Consider the following 20877-nt stretch of genomic DNA (forward strand, 5'->3'; position numbering starts at 1 on the left):
TGCCACAAATACTAGCTTCCAGAGGGCTCTGCAAAACACGAGGCACAACTACAAGCTGCAAATGCCCCAAGTGAGTTTGTGCAGCTCACAGATAATCCTGAGGTTACCATAAGCATCACAATTGCATCCAAAGTTATGAGAACAATCAACTGCCTTTCTTACGAGGACATATGATCTATAATTTCTGACTGAACATTCGTGAAATGAGGCTATGGTTGGGAAAAATCCTGCAGGGAACAGTACACGGTCAGATTTCCTAATCCATCAACTTCTGTGTTGGCCCTGATAAGAGCAGTTTTATGATGATGCAAAAAGTTTTTGGTAGTGATATCCTATTCTGGGAATGAGCCAGAAAGGATATAAGAAAATGTGAAACTGAGAATATACTATAAAGCATTGGAGAAGGTCTACTGCAAATCCACTGATCATAAATTTCAGCTTTCTCTTAATTTTTAAGTACAGTCTGCTATTCATATTTCCAGGTTTAGCAATTACTAGAAGCTGAGGTTTATACAAGAGAGAAAATGAGCTAAAAAAAAATGCAAAAGTACTGGACTATTGTTCCATACACAATCTGTTTGACAAAGTGAGCTTCCTACTCAGAAGTTTGAGATTAACACTTCTCAAAGAAGCAATGTCTCCAAATATTGCTACGCACAGTTAGTTATCTGCAGAGCACAGTCTGAATCTTGACCAGCACAACAGGAAATCAATACTGTTCCAGCCTGAGGTGTTTGATAGCTCCTACACAAGGTGATTCTCAGCATTAACTCCTACACAACAAATTCATTGCTACATACTGAATTCACCTGTAAAACATTCAGAACAGGCTTTGTTCTCAAGATATATTCACAACAGTTAAAACACGAGTCTTTACACAAGGCACTTCTACAAAATGTAGCACTGCAAGTACTTTGCAGGATTTCAGCTCAGTAAGAATTCACTAAAGCCAGAAGTTGCAAAAAGTGTCAAGCCAGAAGTCATAATTTAAAAATAAACCAAACAACCAACTCACCACATTTGGATTACTCACACTATACTTGTAAAATTTTTGAGTGTAGGTGTTACCTACACTCATAAATCAGCTGTTACACATTTCAATGGTTAGTCACAAAATTAGCCTAAATGTGTCCCTCATTTTTCTTTATCTTTTCACTTTGACTTGGGCTTCTTCCTGTTAAAAATGACTGCTCCAAACAAAAAAATGGCTATCAATAAATTTGAAAGATGGTCCATTTGCAGAGTAAAAATCAACACAAACATGCTGATTGCCTGAGCCTGCAGATACTTCTATAAAAGGCACACCTCTGCACTTCACCCATTCAGGGCTACACTATTTGAATTATTAACCAGTTTTTTACTTAGGTGGCTCAGAAAACAATTAAGTCTCTGATGAGTTTGACTATGACAAACCTTGAAAATACTCTATATTCAATACATTGAATCAAAACTTTCTACTTTGTTGATAACTGCATATATGGAAAAGCTTTACAGAGTAGTCTTGGTCTGAAAGACAGGAGTCTGCTAGGGAAGGCAGGAGCCTGCCTTGGAATGGTGAATGGAAACCCCCTCCCTCCAACTGATTAGAATTTTGAAATTAAGGAGCTGTCAGGCAAGGATATGAGTATAGGAATAAGAGTTCTTTATTAGTGTGTATAATAAAGCAAATAAACGAATAACAACCACAGCATTAACCACAACCAGAGCAGAAACCCAGTGACCCTTCTGGGGTTACAAACCCTGGGGCAGCAGATCCCAAAACCCAGACGGGACAGGATGGAGGAGAGGCTTTGCCTCCCAAACCCTGGGGCAGCAGATGCCAGTGCCCCTGCAGGACTCTGAGGAGCTCCACGCTGGACGGCAGGAATGAGCACAGATTCCGGGCTGATGGATGAGATGTACCGAACTTTGGAGCTGTGGCTGGAACCGCCAGACATCTCGATAGCAGGGCATGCTGCGCTGCAGTGCAGTGACAGCTCGGAGCGGTGCTGAAGAAGCAACGGGGGCGGGCAGCAGCACCGGCTCCCAGCAGGGCAGGCAGAGGCCAGCCCAAGACCCCGGGCACACAAGCAGATGGAAACAAGTCCTTTTTTTAGTGAGGTGGGTGCTAATAAGATCCTAGTTCAGTGTTGCCTCAGCCCCTATCCTTTACCTGCCTCTATTCCGTGGTATTTCTGTCCCTTGGAGAGAAACCTCTCGGCATGAGAGAAATGTAACCAGATGCGCTCCTTCCCCCTGGGCTTTGCCACTTGGTTTTCTTAAGTACCCATAAGTACCCAGTAGTCAGTGTTTCCTAGTAACTTATGGGAAAAATTCTATAGTCAAGGAGGAACAAAAGAAACCTAACCCCCAACAAGGATGCAGGCAATTACTGTAACACACCTTGTCTTAAACATTCACATTTTTCTGCATCATTGAGAAAATGATCACAAAGTATATTTACACCATAAAGTAGAAGTATTCCTTTTCCTGCAGAGACAGAAGAGGCTGTAATTAGAACTAGTTTCAAGTTAAGTGACCTGTGTAAGTATTAGCAGCCCATGTAAGTGGCAACTCTGCAAAGAGCAACATCAATTGCAGACTGCCTGCACACTTTAACCCCTACATTTCTAGCCCCGGAACAGCCAGTTGAGAAAGGAGAAAATTACACTGGGAAGCACAACATTCAACAGCTGATGACCACCAGTCTCTCCTGACTTTGGCCATCTGAAACTAGAAGAAAAACCCTACACTGGAAGAAAGTGGAGTCAGGGGATGACAGAAACACCACCTTTTAGGATCCCCAGCAAACAAACTGATGAAGGAAATGACTCTTCACTAATAAAACTGAGGAGGTAAGCAGACAAGCAGATATAAACAGGAAGAAAAAGTAAGAAACAAAAAAGGAGAAATCTGATAGAGAAAAAAACAAGGAACAGACAGGAGTCAATACAGAACATGAAAAAAATGAACCGTACTCACTATAGCAGAAAACATCAGCTTCCAATTTTAAAGTTTTGAATTAAACTTTGATGGCCTGGCAGTGTAAATTTCTTTGACATGAATAATGGCTATAAAATACAATGAACAAGTTATACAGCGTGCCTGTCTTTGCTAGCATTCCAGAAGAATTTGTTAACGTAAGGAAATCTAACATGGACCTTGCTGATTCTGTGGTATCTTCTGACAAGTCTTTGCATGAACACCTGTCACAGAGTGTTGCAAGACAGACACAGAGAGGTTACACACCACGTTATATTAGGGTTATTTATGTTTATTGCAATATAACATATTGACACATTGAGGTTATCCATGATCACACCTGTACATGTATAGGTGTTTGACCATGTGCCATAGTCAGGCAACTGCTGTGCCCAATATCTTTGGGCAAAGCAGGAGGCGCCTTAAAATAAAAAAAATATCTGCCAATAACATAAATACATATAGACATGTATGAGCTATATATGCATATATATAGATATTGTATACGCCCTAGATCATGCTTTTTTTCATCTTCTTTTTTTCTTTTGCTTTTGAGGGCAGAGAGGGAAGAATGCCTTAAAATTAGGTAGCTCTTTCTGTAACATGAAATCACAATCATTTTCTATTGACATTATTTTATCTCAACTTAGCCCCAGATGGACTTTCTGGGGGAATGTGCCTTAGATACTATAGAATGCAGACATTTTGAAACATCTTCTGTCTACAGAGACTTCAGAATTCTTTATTAAAAAATAATAATTGGATTAAAAAAAAAACAAAAAGAAAAAAGTCTGGTGAAAGGAAAGCTCCCTTCTTTCCATAAGCTTTCCGTATGTTACATCTGTTGCAGGAAGAAGCGTTGGTATGTAAGGTAATGTTTAAACAATCAACACTCAGATAAAGCTGTAGCTGTCCTGCCTATGGAACTGCTTGAATAGCAAATCTCTATAAGGAAATCTCGATATTATTTCAGATTCACTTGTTTCATCATCCTGGGCCAGAAATGGGATAAACCAAAAGAGATAATGGAAGACTAGAATATGAAAGCAATCGTTCATCCTAAAATGTAGTGATGCATTCCTGCCAAAATTCTTGTACAGCTTCAAAGGCCTTGAAGAGTATCCAGTATCTTTACTTGAATAAAGTTTTAGAGTATCCTCTTCCTATAGAGAGCTCCAAATCAGGTGGGTTCAACACCTGAGAAACTAAAGATAACAGCAGGAGAATTGCAGCCACCTACACAAAACTTTCTCATGAACAAAATTAATTTCTGCTTAGAGTCAAAGAATGGGTTGGGCTGGAAGGGATTTTAAAAATTACTTAAATCCAAACCCACTGCCATGGGCAGTGACACCTTTTCACTAGATTTATATGTATACATGTGTATGTATACGTTTGTCAATATATTTTTATTATTTATATTTCTTGTATTTATTGCTTCTCCCAAATCAAAAATCTAACAGCTACTCAGTAAATTCTTCTGTTCCCAACTCAATACAGTATCCAAAGTCTGTATACATTTAAAAAATAATAATACTTATAGCTAGAATATTCTATTCTTATAATGCAGCAGTCTTCATACTGTCAAATAATTTTCATGCTCTTCTGTGCACTCTGGGCACAATTTTAAACTGATTTTTTTCCTAACATTTATTCTAGTTTTCTTATTTTCTAAAATTAAATTGGAAGATTAATGAATTATAATCACTTATAGGTCAGCTATAGTTACCTAAAAGCACAAACTCCTAAAATCCACACAAGCTCTCCAAGACTTTAAGTCATGATTTGGGTAGGTTAACCAGAGCTGTGTTTGCAGTCTCAATGACACTGCCTGCAAAGGCAGGTTGGCAGTATTTGGGTCATCATTCATAACAATTGTTTGTCTTTGTTGGTCTGACACTGGGCCAGAAGAGATTAATGCAATTCCTGGCTGGAACATGTGTAATTTTTTACATAAAGCTGAGCACAAAAAGACCAATTTTGTGATGATGGAGCTGGATGCTCTTTCAGAGCCTGTGACTACAAGCTATAGCAAGAACATGTTGAACCCTGTGGCTTTACAGAATCAGCCTTGTGGGATACAAAGGAGGGAAAAGAGGTCCTTACTACTAGGCAGTCTTTCCACAGCTGACACTGCATGGCTGGCTGATGGTGAAGTTAAAAGTAAATGTTGCTTTCATTGGGTAGAGATACTGAAAAAAAAAGTGTAAATCTGAATATGAGACAAAATGAATGAGGCACACTTTCTGGAACTTTCAGGAATAAGCAGTATTTGACTTTTCAAAGCATTTCTTTTTCAGAGTCTCAAGGGTATCATTTCAAGGTACTTTTACAATACCTTATTTTTATTCTACATGACAAATACCCTTCCAAATGTAAGTTATACATGCAAGTTAAACACTTTAAGCAATCAGCATCTCTGTAAAGCCAAATCATTTCCACACTGATCTGCCTTACTGTACTCCATTAAGGTTGGTAGGATAAACTGCACTGATTTCATTTCCCTTTTAGGAAGCTATCCTCATAATCCTGCTTTAGAAGAAAAAAACCACTACGGCTCAAAGGCAGCTTCAACTTAAAATAGTTACTAACTCATTCTCCTCTTAAAGAGGTTTGGATTATTCCATTTCTCAAAAACAAAAAGATGCTGTCCAGCAGCTCAAGGTAGGTGCAGCTTGCAAAATCGTTCCTTCTTTGTTTTAATAGACCTCACTCATCTTTTAGGATTCATGGAGTTTTGTGGGTAACTCAGTAAAGTAATAGCTAAAGAACTGTAGAAAGATTCTCTAAACCACACTGAGCTTGCTCTGGCATTTGTGCTGTGCTCAGGGCTCTTCACCTCCATCAGAACAAAAGATTGGAACTGACACCCACACAACATTTTGAGTGTCTCAGATGCAAGAATGCAAGAGCCTTTCTTTCACCTGATATGTCACTGTGATTTCCTTAGCTCACACACTGCAGCAAAGGAAGAGATGTGGTATTTAGTTCTTTAACCAATCTCCCAGTTTCTTTACTGGTAAGAAATGGGAGTGTCCATACGGTTTGTAGAAAACAACAAAATGTGGAGCATGCCCAGATCTTCAATTAATAACTAAGAATTTCAACCTTTTCAAACCAGTCTTCTTGTTTAACTCCCTTGAGTCTTGAGGGGCATCATGCACAGAAAACAGAGGGAAAAAAAAAAAATCAAGCTCATATCTTACCACAAATCCAAAGGAGTCTTATATACAACAGGAGGTTAGACAGTAGAAAAATCTAAAGTTTTAAATAACCTGCTGTCTTGCTCTGGCCAGCCAAGCTCAACTGCCACCAGAGTAAACCCCTGAGGCCAGTAAATGACACACAATGCCTGCCCTGGACAAAGGAGCACAAAGTGAGAGATTTGTACATTTCTGAATTACAAAAAAAAAAAAAAAAAAAAACCCTAGACAGTTGAAAGCAAAAATATATTAAAATAACATTTTAATCTGATGCCTTGATTCCAAAATCATGTCTCAAGTAGTCACACCCTCTGCTTCACCAAACAGCCCAATGACTCCTTCAGAATTCTCACAACATTACTGCAAACAAACTCAGCTCTAAGGATTTACACAACTCAGACTCAAGTGTAAGCTTTGGGCTCTCTCTGCTTTTAAAGCAGAGGGAGGAGAAGAAAGGAGATGAAAACCTTTGACATTTCTAGGGCTGTTGAAGCACAAGCCTTATTCTATTTTGTTCTGTGTCATTCCTCCCCCACAGGAGGAATAGCAATGCTACACGTTTGCTGTGTGATTGGCCAGATGAGCAATACCTTAACAGACTTGTTAAGTTTGATTATAAATCACATGCAGATTCTCTGTTCCTTCCAACTGATGGAGAAATATGCAAATTGAGTAATTAGATACCTCTCAGAAGCATGTTCTTTGATTCAGCATCAGCTTTAAAAAACAAAAGTAATTCACATTTTAAAAAACTCCAGACAATACAAAAATAATCCATGCTTATTTTCACAACTATTTCATCAGTTTTCCATCATGGTGAACCAAACTCAGTACTATTTAAAGTTTGGGGGTTTCATTGGCTGATAAATGATGAAATCTTTTTTAAAAAAACTATTTACCTGAGAATCACAATCAAAAGAACCCCCAGTTATCAGATTTGCCTTATAATACCATTTTATCCAACCTTACTGATTCTGTTTTAGCCACCTTCTGCCAAGAAGGGTGAATGAGCACTGGGCAGGGAATACACAAGACTTTGGATACCCAACACTCACTAATTCTCCATATTATCTGCACAGCTTAACCTGTGGAGTTACTTTTAATTCAAATACCTTATTACATATTTTGTCTAATTTTCAAATGCATTAAAAGTAAATTTCACACAAATGTAAACATTTGCAGAAGAAAATGCACATTGTGTATTTGAGGAAGTATGTACAGAGTTCAACCTCAATTACTTTGATTATTTGTCAGATTTCCACACCCAACCATTCACTTTGATGAGAAGAGCAACTTTACATATTTGAAAAGTTAATGAACTGCACACAGGCCATGGACAAAACAGCCTAATGAGAAACTGCCTTTACAATAACACATTTCCAAGGATGTGTAAGGGTAAAAACATTCCTTCTGTAATTACACATGATCAATTCAACTGAATCAAGTCCAGAATAAATAGAAACTACACATAAAAAACCCCAAACAGGCACACAATTAAGCCACAGGTTCAAGCACTGTAGTATTGACTTTCTACTTATTATTCACTATGCAAACTTTCAATGACATCACAAAAGAATCATATATTATAAAATTATATTTAAAATTGTCAATCCGCAATTTATTTATAACAAATTGCAACTTTTAAAATTCAAATTATTTTCAAATAAGAACCAAATATTTAAAGGAAATCTCGTTACTAGAAATCAAAAGTATGTGTTCCTGATTTACAAAATTTTTCATACAAGTGCTTTTACCTAAATAAAACAGAACCACCAAATGTATTTTACATTTTAAAAGCAGTGCTTAAATTAATAGCATAAAACAAACATATCTTTAAAAAAGATTATGCAATAAACATATTCTAGACTTGCCTGTGAGACAGCAGAAAGACAACTTAGCAGCAAATTCTGGAATATTAGAACTGCTGAATAAGATGCTATTGAACATTACTTCCAGAAACATAAAAAACCCCAAAAAATTCTAAAACATCAAAAGTGCAAAATAATTAACAGAAGGAAAAAAACACATGAAAAATTACAAACATACTACACTCAAATACCAAGCTTCTTACAAAGTTTAAATGGGAACATACTGCAATCTAATTCCTTTCTACACAGAAATACAGTTCCAAGGGAAAAGCAATATTGAACATCCAAATCCATATTTTTTTTTTTTGTCCAGCATACAGTGTCACAACCCAAAACACCAAGGAAACAGCAATCCCAGCAAAAGAGAGGTGGTTTTGACACTGCTGTTGAACTCTGAAAAATCATTTAAAAATTTGAGCAAGTGAGTATTCGGCACAAAAATCCTTTCACTTCAGGAAAAAAGTTGGTGTGGTGGTGGGGGAGGAAACTTTGTTTAGGGAAGTATTTATCATCATAAAATGCTCTCCAATAGCATGCACTCTGGGTGCTTCCACAAGATAAATTCTTGCAAAGGAAGTCTCATCTGTTTCATAATCACTTTAAACTAGTAAAACCACAGTAATTCTGTAAAAAAGAATTTGCTTCTCCTTTCCTTTCAATGCTTGCTTCTCCCAACACACCACAACAAATCTAGACACCAAATGGCAACATGAACATCACTAAACTTTGATTTACAGACACTAAATAATCACCCAAACTGGACCAGCTCTCTGATTCCCCTCAAAACCCCACAATACCCTGTGTCCTAGACAGACACAAAACTTTGAGACAGAAGCAGGCAGCCAGGATGAGGCAGAAAGAAGTGTTAGACCAAAGTGTCATGATGAGATGTGACCACAAAACCTCAGAGCAGACTCTCCCTTCAGGTAAGGCACAAAAACTTGGTAGAAATTACTGTCTCATTAAGAAAGCAGTGCAAGTCACAGTCCAAGGCTCAACTCTGATTCCATCTAGCACTTTCCTGTTACTCTCAGGAACCTCACAGTTGCAAGGACTATGCAACCAACAGTTCTGGCTGCAGTCAATATATCTGGTTGGTCACACTTCACCCAGTGATTTAGACATTGAAGTAAAACATGTAACATTTCTAAAACTGTTATTTTCCATGTTAAATAATAGAAAAATCAGCATCTCCTTGAAATCCACATGATCTATATTCAAGCAAACCAGAAACCTAAACCTTGGAGAAGCAATTGTTTTCAACTTCCTGAAAAACCTGCCTTCCTGAGATTTTTTTTTTTTTTCTGGATTTGGAAGAACTGGGAAAAGTTCTTAGCCTTGACCACAGGAAAAACAAAGCCATCAGACCAGATTAGTTATAAATTTCAGGGATTAGCAAATACAAATCACAGAACAGAGAAAATAATCCAAAAACCATGGCAAACCATACAAAATATTAATATTGTGATTGAAAAATGTTAGTATTTTGATATACGTAGAACTGATATGAGTTTAATTCAATATCATGTAAGAATTCAAACACATATCTAAAGACAAGTTTGCAATCCTCACAGATCCCTCCTGCAGAAAGACTTAAAATCACACTAATACACTAATCTTTGAGTATTTAATAAAACTAATACAAATTTGATGTACTTGAATATATGTGTAATAAAAACCTATTATAATTCAACCTTGAGGTTTGCACCTTAGTAAACTCATTCAATGTTTAAACAGTCATTTTTCATAGCTAGTAAAATCATTAACCATTAAAGGAACTCAAATTAAATACTGCTTACTACAAATGCAATACAGCTACTTAAGTGTTTTTTAAGAATACATTATTCAAATCATCACCAAAATACTTTCTGAATATTTTAAAATAATTCAAATTTTCGGTAGAGTATTTGTCTAGTGGATACTCTTCTGTTGGCATTCTGTCACACTGTACATGCTATCAGGTAACCAAACAACTAAGATGCTCATAGTACAGAGTATGGCATCATTAGTAGTACTGAACAAATGACCCCAAACATCAAATTTTCCTCCTTGCTTGACTTTTATTATAGTTTAATAAAAACTAAGATTATTTATGATTATGTAACATACTTACATAATTCACAAATTCTACTACACAGAAACTTGCCCTGCACATCTAAGTATACCATACACTTGCTGGGAAAACAAAACAAACAGCACTACCATCCCCCCTGAAACCAACTAGAGTGAAAATAACAAAACCAAACCAAACTCAGAAAAGCAGACAAAAGAAAGCCCTAAGCAAGTTTAAATGCATTCCCCTTAAGTATGTAGAGTGCTCATTTTCTGAACAGACTAAACAGCCTGTGCTAAATAGTTTCACTTTAAAAATGAGTTCATCTTACATAAGCATGTGGCAGTCAACCATTTTTACTGATGGTACTACAACCAACAGTGGCAAAAAAGTTCATAAAGCAGCACTTAGGAACTAATTCAAAATATCTACAGTCCTTACTCCAAGGCTGACTAAGCAAGGCTACTGGCAAAGCTTAAACTCAAATATTCCATGAATGTCAAGTGGATAGAGTAAGCCAAGGATTATGCTCAAGAGAAGTTATTCAGAGGAGCCCCAAAGTAGAAATTTCCTACTGTCACAAGGACATAACTTCTCCCACAAGACATATTTGTTTTTTCTGGAATCTGTGTTCTAGCACATAGCCAAAATATAAGAACAAAACATAGCAAAATGTCAATGTCATAACTACTTTCATCTCACCTGTAGAAATTCTAACACTTAAACCTATTTTGCTTTTTTTTCTCCTCTTCTAGAGCCCACAAAAGCCTTACCTTTCAAAACTTTCAACAAACAGATATTTTCGACACTTTAGAATTTCATTCTTTAAACTTTTTTACAGGAAGCTGGATAAAACAATGATCTATAGTATAGATTTTATCAGGATTCAGTGGGGGGAGGGGGGAAGCACATCAGGACTGCTTGGTTTTGTGGAATCTTTCTAAAACTCAATTCACAGAAGAGAGTCAAGCTTCCTCTGATCCTTTCCTGTCAGCTCCTCAACACCAATCCCCCTTCAGCTAGATCTCTGAGCCCATGAACTGCAATCCCACATGGACCACAGCTCCACTGAGCCCAGGAGTGGCGATAAGAAGCTTCTCCACCTCATCCAACCACCAGGAGAGTGAGCAGGTCCTCTCTTGCAGAATATATGGATTTCTTAAAAGGTAAGAGAAAGTAGGAGCTCTTCTTCCATGTCCTCTGTGTTTCCAGGACAGGAATCCTCCATCAGACAGGAGACACCAGTCCACTACCACTGTGTTTCAACCCCTCAATAACAGATGGACATGAGAACAAACTGCACTGGGATTTCTGAAATCAACACCCAAGAACTGAACGGTACAGCTAAGAGCCAAACAGCACAAGCCTCCATGCCCTGATCACATCTTGGGTAACATATGCTCTTAGGAGAAGTGTCATAAATTTTTGCTACAACTTTTACAGAAAAATGTCTCAGTTAAGGAAAAGCAGCTTTCAAGTGACTGAGTGTTCCTCCAGAAATAGAAGTACTGTTTATCACAGTACCAGAAACAGCTGTGTTGTTGGTACTAGTGCCTCCACGAGTAACAACAACAGATCACTGGAGATCCTCAGTGTCCATATTACTACAGAAAGATGAAACTCACCTGATGGAACTAAGACCATCAAGACCAGCTGTACAGAGTTGCTGAGAAGATTCTTTCTTCTCTTTGGAGAACTTGAAGTTGTCCTCTACAGAAGCCATCTCGCTCTTACAGACCCCTTACTCCTAGATGAAGGAACTTTATTTCAACACTTAGGTGATTTTTTTTTTTACTCTTTTTCTCTTTTTAATACAGTAGATCATAATTTTCAAAGACAGAACAAAATAGCTGATCTTACTCAGGTCTCTCTAAGGCCTAAGGCTACCTTCAGCCTCATTTACCTCAATTCCCAAATCTTGAAAAGGATTGGCAGGTAGAACATTTACTTGACTTGCAACTTTCTTTAAAGCAAAAGAAACATTTATGGCATCTAGAGGCTGGGTCAAAAGCAAAGAGACAGATTTCATTTAAGAGACCCTACATGCTGCCATTAATTCAGCTGCAACAAATTGGTACAAACTCTCTCTTCCTTTAAACCGGTTATTCCAAGAAAACAATAATTAAAAAATGTTTGTTGTAGAAAGTGTCAATGAACTCAAACCAACACAGAAGGAAGCTGGATGTGAACAGGGATAATTCTCACTGTCACAGCCTACTACTGAAACCGTACAAATCAAAGAGTAACAGCTTCAGTGTAAGAGCAGGTGAAAGTACAAACATATTCCTGACCAATAATTCAAAAACTTCTTACACATAATGCATGAAGCATTCAGTCCAACAAAGAGATTTGTTGTGAAACACCTGTATAAAACACTGATGCTCATGAAGTTGGAACTGCATGCAAACTTTTATAACCACATTTTCACGATACTGCCCAAACAGCAGGAAATAAAGCATAGATTAAAAAACTATAATAGCTCTTCTCCTGTGCTATCCATTTGAAACTTACTAGTGAGTTGAAAACAATACATGCTAATGTACAGAAGCACTGCCAAAAGTGTTAAAATGCAATTTTGTGTAAGTGTTCCAAATTCAAATATAACACTTACTCGGCAACTACTGAAGTCACATTTGCAAATGTCCAGATCACCCAGCAGCTAAAACTTGATTTTTACCAGGAAGGAACATAAAGTGACTTTTCAGCAGAATATCCAGAAAATAACTTAAAAGTTTTTAGCATATTCAAATCAGCAGTGAGAAGATAATACTTGATGCAATGCTTGATAATAGAAATTTAACCAATTTGTATTTTTTTTTTGAGCCAATATGAAGCAACAGAGAAACTGTACCAAATTAACACTTTGTCTTACCTAGACACATCATTTCTGATCCAACATTAGCAGGATTACAGTGAGCATTACTATTCCCTCAAGATAAACATAAGAATTTCAAGGAAAAAAGGCAGGTGCATTTTAATGCATGCTCTGCAACAGCCCAGTACCTGGCTTACTATTTCTACAAGCTGGTCCTCAAGAACATCCACCCAAAAGCCAAGTTCTAGATTTCTTTCATAACTTGCACAATATCTAGGTAAAGAAAAACAAATACACAATCAAAAAAAAAAAAACAAACAAAAAACAACCATCTCCTATTCATCAACTATTATTGATCCTATGCCCAATGCAAAAGAACAAAACAAATCTGTAACTCAAGTGCTAGGAAAAAATGCCCACATCTTGAGTCAAGCCAAAGTACACAAACTCCCCACTGAAGACAAAGAATTACACTTGAGGATTTATATCAATGTGACAAATAACATACACAGAACAAACCAAGGCTTTTGCCAGCCATTTCCTAATGCAGCTGAAACACTGTAAACCAGGAAGACTTGTTCAAATAGATGAGACCTGGGGGCAAATCACCTCAGAATATAAACAAGGAATGGAAAACTGTTTAAGCTTAAAGCTGCAACAAGATTAAAAATATCAGCACTGCTGTGGTTCTTTTTACCAAATCTGGTAAGAAACAGCCAATACTGATTGCAGTTTATTAAATCGTAAAAGTTTTTTTCCTGCCATATCCAAGACAAATACTGATAGAAGAGATGTGGGGTTTATTTTGTTTTTGTTTTTCCTTAAAAGCTCTCAATTTGTCCCTAGGTCAACCATGATTTCACAGAAATTGACCCATTTTTCAAATTAATGTACACTTTAGTGGATATGCAATTTAATTTGAAAGAAAGTGTGGAATGACTGATTGAACAGAATCTGCAAAAAGGTGTTTTCCAGAAAATACTCTTAATGATCCACCAGCAAGCCCAGATGCAGGTAGGAAAACATCTGTATTTGAGCTGTGAAAGCCAGGCTGCACTACACTACCTTAGCAGAATGACCTCTCTCTCTCTCTCTTTGTGACTTGCTATTTGCTCACAAAGCCCCCTGCTTTAAACAACTCTCTGAAAAGAGCACTAATTTTCCTTACAACAGAGCCAGATTAGGACAAAACCATAATTCAATGCTTTTAAAATACCACTACTTCGAATTCAGGCCCTTAATAAAATAAAGCCCACCAGGAACTGAAGAGCTAATGCTTCTTAAAAACATAAAGCTTTATAAAACCTCATCAGAAATGGCATTTTTTATTTTTACACTGTACAGTTGTGCTAGCTATTTCAAAACAATACTTGAAAAAGGAGAAACAGTCAACATAGTAATCAATGGGGTGTAAGAATATTGAAATGTTACTTCCACTCTGCCATTAACCTGAGACAGACATTGGGATCTATCTGGTATTAATAACGTTCAAAAAGAGAAAAAGAACAAGAAAAATGCCAAACAAGAACTCACTGCACAACTTCAAATGTATCACCAATATTGTGGCAATATCTCACCTTATTACATACTGAATTTCATGTCATGTATTTCAGCTTCTCAAGTCAATGCAAATGCCCCAGTGATGTTTTTTCTGGAAGGCCTGTAAGTGTCCTGGACACCAATATCACAGTACCACCTCTTAAACACTGACTGACACAGCACACAAGTTGCTGACCAGCCACCCTCCTCACACAGAACAGGATGGATATTCAGTACCACAGAGACACCTACACTACCACCGTTTGTCAGCAGCTGAAGAGAGCATTTTGCTGAAGTATTATGAGCACATGCCCAGTTTGAAAGCCTTTCAAAGGACAACTCTGACACTTGAAGGTCTGGCAGACTACAAGAACCTATTCTAGCAGCATTTTCAACCAACATCTTCAACTTGCAAGTCTAAACAAGTATTCCAAAACTCAGCTTTCCATTTACAGTGAACGAGCTTCACACATGAGAACTGGCACCATGACATCACCACACATTCTGCAAAATGGTTCTCAGTCTCTCACAAAAACAAGACAGTCAATATTGCCCTTCAGACACTATTTTAGTCTACTATCCCATACAGAAATAAGCCTTGAGAAGATTTGTGTTATATAGAAAACCAAGAGTTCCAGCTTGGGGAAAAAAAAAAAAAAAAAAAAAAGACAGTAATAGAAAATTTGGCCAAGGATTTGAAAGTAAATCCCTAATACCAGTTGACTGCACTAGATAACACCAACATTTTTCTGTTCAGCTTTAGTTTTCTGTTTGAGTAAAGCCAGTAACAGGGACAGGAAAAGATAGTGCAAAACCACAAGTCACAGATATTTCTATCATGTACCTTGCAGTCCAAAGAAGTCCAAAAGGTGCTTATGATAATGTTTCAGGCTTTGTATGAACTCTCCCAGTTTCACACTCCATTTGTCACCTGCCTTTTGACTATACCATGTAACAAAAATAACTTCCACTGCAAACACCTTTAGTTACACTGTACTTGCACTTACATGCGCACACAGGCACTGCACCTACTTCAGCCCCCAGCAGTGGGAACAGCAGCATCATAGATGCTCCCAGAGCAGAATGTGTCATAGCCTACTTGAGTTGGATGACTAAGCACACACAATAGACTTGATGCTACCCAAAATTTACTAGATTTGATAATTTACTCAATGACTCGATCATCACTAAAATACCTTTGGTGTCAAAAAAAGAAATCAAAGGCTTTTGCTTGTGTTGGTGAAACACTGAAGCTGTGAAAGTAAGAAAAAGCACTTTGAAAAATCATTCAATAAAACATCTTAGGTTTCCTATGTATTACATACTGCAGTACATACCCATGAAACTCTTGCCCTAACCAAGAAAAGTTTTGCAGGACATACTCTGAGGCTACTTACGCTGTTTATAAATACATAGAAAATTAATCAACACAGGTTTCAAGTCAGGAGAAAGCCTCTACAGACCAGTGCAACCAAAAAAACTTCATTTAAGCCCCACATAATAATTCCTGAGAGGTGACAGAGGAGAGTTCCTGCCACACAACCCAAAGAATCACATCAATGTATTCTGCTGAATGACTTCAAAGGAGTCTTTTTCCAAGGATTACCTTTTACTCTGCAACTCAATAGACAGACACCAGCACAGACATCACCAAGCTGGCTGAAAGTCAGATATGCTTTCACAATACCAATTCAACTTACCTAGTCTTCCTCAAGATGAAAAGTCATGGAAATAAAAAGGAGCCTCAATGAGATTCAGGAAATAAGAAGAGACACAGATCTCACAAAACTCTCGTAACATTTACCTACCATCATTATCTGTAAAGATCATCCAAGGTGAAAAAAAATGTATCATAAAAGTATAATTTGATAATAAGAATACATCACACTTATCCAGCTACCTGTGTTTAAACCAAAAGATTCAAGATTAAAGGCAGGCTTAAATGCTGAGTTTATTATTCTCCACTAGTGTGTACAAGATTTGGTGTGTTGGTAATTTTATGGACAAACTGAGATAGTATATATAAATGCATTAACACAGGTTGTTACAGCACTCTTCAGATTGCTGCTGTTGACAGACACCATTCACAAGGAAGGACAAAATAAAAACTTTAACAAATGTTGTGAAATACTTTATTTTTAAGAACACTGTTCCTCTCTCTCTACAAAGAGGAAATGAACTTAACATTTCTTCTTTTTACATGAAATATGTTAACTGCAAATATACTTAAGGAGGGGCAGAAGAAAGTGCTTTTCTGGCAGGTCTAGGAAATAAAGTTACCAGAACAGTGACTAGCCTTTGACCATGCAAGCTTTACCTGTAAGTTATAAGAGTTGTGTTATACTAACTCCCCTGGAAACATTAGTGATCAGGTGGACCTGCTACAGAACATAAGACCACAAAGAAAAATACTACTCAATTTTGCCACCAGCACTAAAAATAACAAACACATATTGACACAACAGCTGGATAGGTTGACCTGACCACTCTCAATATTTATTTAGAAATGAAGAATAGCATCTTCAAACATGTTAACATTGAAACTTTCCATAACAGTTTTATGCATGTTTACCTGAAGACTATCTTACTTTTCCCATTACTTTCCAAATGTGGCATACCTGAGCTATTCCATTTTTTTGGATACAGGGAATTTCTACCAAACCCTGAAGCACAGATACTCCCACGCCATCTAAACAATTGTCTTTCCTCTCCTTGTTTTCTCCTTGCCAAAGCCAGGGAAACAACGACCAATATCATGTTACAAGTTATGTTTGAACAAGGGGAAAAGCACAGTGACTGCACAGTCCTACACTAACACTGAACAGTATAAATAAGAGCTGCATCCATCCACCATATCCACTTACATTAGAAAAAACAACTAAAATGAAACTAGAGTTAATTTTCCTGAGAGCCAATACAAGCAGTCGATAAGATCTCAAAGCCGACCTGAAGCCAAGACTCTGGACAGAGCACAGCGAAGGCCTGGCTACCTTTGGGGGCCTTCAATTTCTAGAGCCAAGGCACAGCAGCATCGCGCTGCAGTCACGTCCAAGGGGCAGTGGCAGCGTTTACCTGTGAAGCCATCTGCTTTTTATGAATTAATTTATTTTCACGCAGCAAGAGCAGCACTAGTGGCCCAGCAGACAGCCCAGCCCCTGCCGAGGGGACACCCGCACGGGATCCCCGGCAGCCCGCCCGCCTCGCTCCGCAAAGGGCTGCAAAAACAAAGACCAAAGTTTTCCCTGCTCGGTGCGTGGGAGTGCGGCAGCAAAACAGGAGCCAGGATCAACACGAGCCGCCTCCCGTCACCACACCCGGGCCCACGCAGGGCAGGACAGCCCCTGCCCCCGTCTGTGTCCCCCGGGACGGCGGCAGCCCGCTCCCACACGGGGAGCGGGGACACCCACAGCCCGGCGGGATGGGGGGAGCCGGGGGTGCCACCCGAGCCTCCCTCACCGACCCCCGGCAGCGGGGCGGCCCTGCCCGCCCCCACATTCGCCCGCCACCTCTCCCTCGCCGCCGCCCCCCCTCACCGTGCTGCGCTGGGGACTCGGCTCCGGCTGCGGCTGCGGCTCCGGCGGCTGCATTCCCGCCCCCCGGCTCTGCCCCGGGCCCCGCTGCGGGGGCCCCCCCGCTGCTCCCGAGGAAGGGGAGAGGAGAGGCGCGTGCCGCGGCGGGCGCGGGGAGCGGAGGCTGGGGCAGGGACAGGGGTCCCGGGCAGAGCGCGGCCGGGAAGCGCTTCCGGGCTCAGTGCGGGGCGCTGGGGCCGCCGGGCGGGGCGGGGCCCCGGCTGCGCCCAACGGCATCCGACATGGCGCGGCCCGCGCGCGCCGGACCGCGCGGCTCTCGCGAGACTTGGCGGAGGCAGCGGCGACGGGGGGAGCGGGAGCGCGAAGGCGCGCGGCAACGAGCGGGGGAAGGCGGGCTGGGGGCGGGGCCAGCCGGGGGGCGGGGCCAGGCCCTGAGGGCGGGGCGGGGCCGCTGTGAGGGGGCGGCTCCGGCCGGGGGATCCCTCCGGTCCCTCCTGCGCTCCGGCACCGCGGGGAACGCTCACCGCCTTTAAACCGAGCTTCTCCGGAGCCAGGACAGGACACAGCGTTGTGTGCTAGACGTGTTTGGGGCTGTTGGACCCTTGGCCCGAGCTTCCCCCTCTAGAGAAGCCTGAGCGCTGTTGGTGTTGTTTTCGGACTGTTGACAGAGGTGTGTGCAGACACAGTGGTTGCGGTACAGGTCACAGAATCACTGGATGTGTCAGGTTGCACCACAGTGGGTCTCTGGCCCAGTCTCCCCGCTCATGCAGGGCCATTCAGAGGACATGGCACGGGCTCTGTCCAGACGGTGCTGGAATGTCTCCAGTGAGGGGACTCCATGCCCTCCCTGGACGATCTGTTCCAGTTTTTATAGAGGGGAGAGCTATGAGCAAAGAAACGCCACTGTGCTGTGCTCCTACCCAAATGTCTCGTGATCCTGTGCCAGCCCATGTAGTAATTTTGTGTCCCTCTGCTGCAGGACAGACTTGGGGCTGTTTTGATTAATATGGACTGATCCAACGTGAACTTTTAATTGACATCTATGGGGGCTGAAATCTTCCTGTTGAGGCAGAGCCTTGCAGATGGTTTAGTGGGTGTACACTGATTTTTCATCCACACACTGGGCCTTGAGATTACATTCAGTTTATGTGCCAATGTAAACTGGTCTAAAGCATCTTTTCCCAAATCACAAAGACCATAATTGTTGTTTTTCAGATTTCTGTGTGTGTTTAGATATTTTTCTTTCTTTAGACAGCACCTGTCACGTGTAGATTTTTTTTTCTTTCTTTTTTACTTCTCACGGTTTCAGAGCCACAGAAACACCATTGCATTGATAAAATGAGAGCAGATGCAGAGCTCTGTAACCTCCTTCTGTCTCTCTCTGGTAGAGAATTGGAAGTGCAGGGGAATGTGTCTTGTATTGCCATTACTGACTCTCCACGTCATCTGTGTGCAGAGGCCTCGGCTCCTGGGTCAGGGGTTGTGCGAAGTTAATTAAGGAATTCCTGTATTCTAATCCCTACATCGGAAACACGCCAAGCCTGACTAACATTTCTGGAGAGGCAAGATGCAAAACTGGAAGTAAACAGGATCTCGGTGCAACAATACTTTTTAGATGGAAGAGATTGATTCTTATGCACTGATTGAAACTATTACCAAGATGCCAAAGTGCATATTCCTCAGCAAAAATCCGTAATTTCCAAATATAAGTGTGTGCTGTTAATGCAAATGAATAGCTCCCATAGCTATATCTAGTCTCACTAAAAATGTAAGAAACAGTTCTTAGTACAGCTGTTGATGATGTGCACATGACAGTCTCTGTGCCCTGGCTTACACGTGCTGGTCCTGGCTTCTTCAGCATTTTTTATGTTGGTCCAGTTACTGTCTTAATTTATCCTGTCATTGCTGGTCCAGATTTTTCAAATCAACATCTGAATCTCTTTGTCACTGCCTCTCTGTAAATTCCTTGTACTATAGCTCTAGTGTGTCCTGGCGACACTGTAGCTTCATACAACTGGCCTCCGTGGCTCCATTTCACTTCAGAAGCAACCAGTTTTTGTTTGGAAATGATGCTTTTCCTCTGCAATTCTCTGCAATGGACTAATGGAGAACTATAATCCAGGAATTGCCTGACTTTTATCCTGCTTTCAAAGCAGGAATGTTCCAACAGAAATTGCAGACACTCAGAGTTTTTCATCTACCCTTAGCTAGTTGTAGGCTTGAGAGCAGGATTGTGAGACTGGGAAATTAATCAGTCTTGAAACTTCACAATTAATCATAGCACAGCCAGGGCTGTACTCAAGAGTTTAAGAAAAAGATCCTTATGGGTATTAGGTGCCTGATTACCCCAGAAATCAAAGATTGTGTATGTTCTAACTTTGCTGAACGCATCTCTCAAAGCATTAATTTTATGCTGATCCAGCTTTTCTGTCTCTCTGCCATATGACAACTACAAAAATTGATTATACAGAAAAGTAATATTAGGAAAGAGCTTAATGCATTTTTAGCTGCTTCTAATGGGATTTAGCAGCTGGAAACAAGGAGAGCGGGCACTGAGTAATCAGGGCTGTTCTTAGAGATCTATGTGGAGCCAGAGCACCACAACTCTGAAATAAATCACCATTTTTTCTATATTTTAAGAAAAGCAATATATGCAATGAAGAATTTGAAAGCTAGACCTCAATACTTGCAGCTCGGAAGGCTAACTCCAAGTCAAATGGAATTCATTGTTAAATCCAGTCCTGTAATAACTTCCAGATGAAAATGCCCCTGGGTTATTTAATGCCTATGGCAGTTACTACTGCCCATCTTTGAAAAGTCTTAGGTTTGGATTTAAATTCCATGCTACATTAATTTTTAAGCAGAACAAAAATGTAGTTATTTCTGCTCCCCTTTTCTCTTTATGAGC

General features: G+C 39.9%; 1 protein-coding gene across 3 annotated transcripts in view; it reads right to left on the reverse strand.

The window, feature by feature from the left end:
• TAB3 (TGF-beta activated kinase 1 (MAP3K7) binding protein 3) overlaps positions 1-18324 on the reverse strand; it is a 43464-nt gene extending 25140 nt beyond the window's left edge. The window contains exons 1-2 of one of the 3 annotated variants that reach the window (XM_079311044.1): positions 17973-18321; positions 11711-11832 (exon numbers count right to left, since the gene is read on the reverse strand). The gene's annotated coding sequence lies outside the window, so the exon portion shown is untranslated. Of the gene's footprint in view, positions 1-11710; positions 11833-17972 lie in introns of all 3 variants that reach the window. The other 2 variants (XR_013774882.1, XM_079311043.1) reach the window with 2 other exon arrangements.
• Between the last annotated feature and the right edge of the window lie 2553 nt (positions 18325-20877).

The sequence above is a fragment of the Erithacus rubecula genome (assembly GCF_903797595.1).
Source record: "Erithacus rubecula genome assembly, chromosome: 1".
NCBI classification, from domain to species: domain Eukaryota; kingdom Metazoa; phylum Chordata; class Aves; order Passeriformes; family Muscicapidae; genus Erithacus; species Erithacus rubecula.